Source organism: Neopelma chrysocephalum, unplaced genomic scaffold, assembly GCF_003984885.1.
Source record: "Neopelma chrysocephalum unplaced genomic scaffold, ASM398488v2 Primary Assembly neopelma1_138, whole genome shotgun sequence".
Lineage (NCBI taxonomy): Eukaryota > Metazoa > Chordata > Aves > Passeriformes > Pipridae > Neopelma > Neopelma chrysocephalum.
This window is the reverse complement of record NW_020897800.1, coordinates 1,778,889-1,783,408: the sequence shown is the minus strand read 5'-3', so window position 1 is coordinate 1,783,408 and position 4,520 is coordinate 1,778,889.

Sequence of the window (4,520 nt, the reverse complement as noted above, 5' to 3'; positions counted from 1 at the left end):
AATATATAAACAAAAATAAATACCTTTGAGTCCAACTCAAGTGAATAGATATTAATATATAAATAAAAGTAGACCTTTGAGTCCAACTCAAGTGAATAGATATATATAATATATAAATAAAAGTAAATACCTTTGAGTCCAACTCAAATGAATATATATATAATATATAAACAAAAATAAATACCTTTGAGTCCAATTCAAGTGAATATACATATATATAATAAAAAAAATATATGTATAATATAAAAAAGTATATATATATATATAATATAAAAAGGAAACACCTTGAGCTTCTCAGGGTTCTCTCTTTCTCTGCAAGGACAGTGTCCAGCACCACTGGACAGGTGGTTCAGGTGCTGTGATCCACAGATGCCAGAGAGCAAAACCTCTCAGAAGGGAGCCAAGGCAACCTTCCCCTGCTCCAGGACAGGCTGTTCTGTTCACAGTGAACAAGTCACATCTCAGACACTTGGAGAGGCTGCTGGCCTGGGGGAATCAGGAGCCACAAAGGCAACAGAGCTTTTTTTTCCATGGAAAAGGACCCTGTAAGACCTGGGGGCCTCTCCTTCCACAGGGAAAACGCCCAGCCTGGTCAGCCCAGGGGGAATCAGAGCAAGCCCAGGGGCTGCACAGCAGTTCTGGCCACCAAATGCTTCCAGGGGCTGGGAACAGCCCCCAGAGAACAGCAGGGACTCCAAACCCCTCCAAAGGCAGGACCCTGCTCTCCCAAGGCAGTGCCAAGGCTGGGAGGGCAGTGCCCAGCATCCCCCATCACCAACCCACCCCAAGCCGGGTGTGCTGCCCTCCGAGCCCGCAGCTCAGGGGCTGGGCCGGTGCTCCAGCCCAGCAAAGCTCGGGAATGCTCTCCCCCCTGCTCCCAGCCCCGCAGGCTGTGGCTCGGGGTGGATCAGCCTCTCCGGAGCGAGGAGGGGACAACCAGCCCGGCTTTCGCCTCCCCGCCCGGCCCCGCTCCGAGCGGGAGCGGCAGCAGCGCATTATTATTAATGCAGCAAATTAGCAGTTGAGCCTCGTTAGCCCCGCTCACGTCACTGCAGCTGCATTAGAGGCTGTCGGAGGGATTATGAATTATTCACACTAATCAGGGCCCTGGCAGCGGGGTCCGGGGGCACAGCCAGGGCAGCGCCCGCAGCTCCTGCTGCAGGAGCAGCCCAGCTGCTCTCCTTTCTGACGAGCGCTTTCCTTGGAGCCGTTGCCATGTCAACACATCTGTCTGGGCCATCCTACTTGTCAAAAGTTTAAGGTAATCTAGCGCAGAAAGGCGAGGAAGGCTCTGAAGTGCTTTAACCCTTCCCCGGGCAGGCAGGGCTCACAGAGCTGCCGGGGGGAAAAACAGAAACAGCAGCCGAATTTCCCCTACCAAAGGATCCACCAACCCCTCTGGATGCAGTAGACTAAAAAAAAGATCACCACACTCCAAGAAAAGCACACACAACCCCCCCAAAACCCTGGATTAGGAGTCCTAGTCCAGCAGCAACCTCCTGGAGCCCGAGGCTCAAACCAGACCCCCAGTGGTGCCCACTCAGCATGTTCTGCACATCCTGCTCTGAACCTCACAAAGAAGGGTCCCCAGATCTCACCCCTCGCTGCTACAAGGCAGAGAAACCACAATCCTCCATTTCCAGCCCCCAGGTAAATCACCTTTTGCCAACACACATCCCTGTGGTGCCAAGCTCCAGTTAAAAGCAAGCAAGACCCTGACCTGCTTCTGGAATCACGTGGCTTTAAAGCTTCACCCTTCCCAGTTTCACACAGGCCCTTAACCTCTAGCTCCAAGGACACTCCTGTGGCCCCAAAACACTTGACCTTGTTTTATTAATGTTTGTTTAAAGTAATCACGTATTTGGAGGGAGGCCAGAGCTCTGATTGGACCGACAGAACAATTTATCCCAAATATTGACGCAGGACAATAACTGGTGCATTTGATACTCCACAGAGCAGGATGGACTCCAAAAGCAAACCCTCTGAGTGCCATTCACTTCATTTCAGCAGTTACAACTAAAACAGGAATTTGGGGGAAGGCTTTCCAAAAGCCACAATCAGGAAAGCTCACACTACATACTTCAAAGAGCCTCCAAAGCCAGGCTGCTCCCTCAACAGGCATTTCTTGAGCTCCAAGAAGCCCCAATAACTCCCTTCTGACCCGCTCAGATGACATGATTTGACCAAGATAAACACACACAGCAACAGCAAGAAAACAAGGGTTCATAAGCAGCTTATCCATGTATCACCCTTGACTCAGAACTGGAGGCTGAGTAAGAAGTACAAAGTGGAAGAAATACCCAGGCATTTCTGTTTTATTTTGAACACGTTGCCTAGAGCCCTGGCATGACATATCCACATTTTTGTCTTTCCCTGGGGTATTTGTCCCAGAATACCAGTCTTTAAAAGGGCTGATTTTTTTGTATCAACAGTTCTTAGAAGCCACAATGGCAATTTTATTTTATTTATTTTAATTTTTTTTTTATTTCTCCAAAAGAATTAATTGTAAACTGCCTAAAAATAAGCCTGGAAGGACTCAGAGAGGGGAAAGCAACGTCAGCTTCTGGCAGCATTTTTACAGCACTCAGTGTACTGAGGAGCCTCCATCATTCCAGCTGGGTCACGGGGAGGGGATGGGGGGAACCTGCTTTCCAGACCCAGAGACCCCCTGCAGTCACTGGGAAAGGTCAGAAATAAAGCAGCCAAGGGGAACAGCCCCACGTTTCACCTGGGAACCAGAAGAACCTGCTGGGAGCTACTTTTAGGAGCTGCTTTTCCACAGCAACCCTCAGCTCTGAAGTCAAGTCAGCTCCCTGAACTGGGGAATCCTGTTTGCCCTGAGCAGGGAGCAAGGGCTGGTGCTGTCTGACTGTAGGATCCCTCCTAGGAGAGGCCAGAAGGGACTCTGCAGCCCGTCCCCAGCCAAGATATGTTCCACACAGGACACAAACACAGCACCACGGGCTGTGGTTACAGGGGGTCACCCGTGCCGAGGTGCCTTTTTCATCCTCTTTGCCCAGCACATCTCACACGAAACAAACACAGCTCCCTGCACCCAAAAGTGTGGCTCCTGCTGTCCTGCCACACCCCAGCCCTCAATCCTGGCAGGCAGTGACCACCAGAGCACCTTTCTGCCCCTTTGGAGCCCTCACCCAGCCAAAAACCCCCCTGCTCCCAGCACACCTCCACCCGAGCATCCAACCCTCTGCACTCCTTGTCTTACCTGCACGGGACCACCGACCCCACAGGGCACAAACCCTCTGCCTGCCTCCAGCTCCACCCGGGGAGCTCCCTCAGGGCACCCAGCTGGGGGCAATTTGGGGCAATTGGGGCAGTTTGGCACCAACCAGGCGTGTGCTGCCCACCTTGGGGGGCCGTGCATGGCCTGGCTGCTGCACCCCTGCAGCTGCTCCAATGGCCAAATTGTGCTCCTGGTCAAATGTCCAAATTGTGTTCCTGGTGCCATGATGATGATGATGATGATGATGATGATGACGATGTTCTTGGTGAACACGAGGCTCTGGGATGGGGCTGGCGTGACCCAAACAGCAGCACAGGGCAGAGCTCTGGGAACAGGCAAGGTAACACAGAAAAAGCCCTTTTTTATGACACTCAGAGTGCTGCTGGCAATGAGGGTTTGGTTCAGAAAATGGGAAAAAGGACAGGCTGTTGCCCCTCCAGGCCATGTTCCTGTGCAAAGGCATCCCCCAAACCAGCAAGGATCTGGGTCCTGGGGGGTTTCAAACACAGCACAGAGCACTCAGTGGGGTTTTTTGGAGTGCAGGCAGCACGGGAAAGGTTAAGGGGCTGGCACTTCATTCAGGCTGTGTCTGCACAGGGAGAAAAATGGCCCAAACATTTCCCAGGAGCAGGGGCAGTGCCAGCCAGGGGCATCTGCCACGGGCACTGCAGCCCCCGGGGGGTGTGGGGTTGATCAGCTGCTGTGTCCTGGTTCCAGCAGTGCCCTTCTCCCTGCTTTGGAAGTGGGTCTCAGTCACAAGGCAGGCGAGGCCAAAGGTTTGCTGGAGGGATTTGCTGTGTCAGAGGTGACCCTGGAGTCTGCAGCAGAGAAATCCGCAATAAAGGATTTTTTTTTCACAAACAGAAGATTAAAAAATCACTGTTTTATTACGAAAGAAAATATCCAAACCCTTCACACCAGCCCTGAGTGGTGTTAAAGTATAACTGGGAAAAATCTGGCTTTTCTTCTTCCTTGGTTGTGAGCACAAGGCCTGAGTCATCAGTGACAAGCTCAGCTGGAGGCACCCAGGGGACTTCCAAGGTCACACAAAAATACCCAGCACTGCTCTGGTGTGGGGTCACCCTGCCTTTCCCTTTGGGAAGACACCAGGTGCACTCACAGAAAGAAACCCCCATCAAAGCCAAGCCCTTCCAGCTCCAGCTGCTGGGATCACACACCAGGACCCACAGTGGGCTGGGCAGGGTTTTATTCCCAAGCACTGCTGTAATTAAACACAGGAGCTGCTCCCTCCCCAGGAATATCAGTCAAGTCCTGCAGA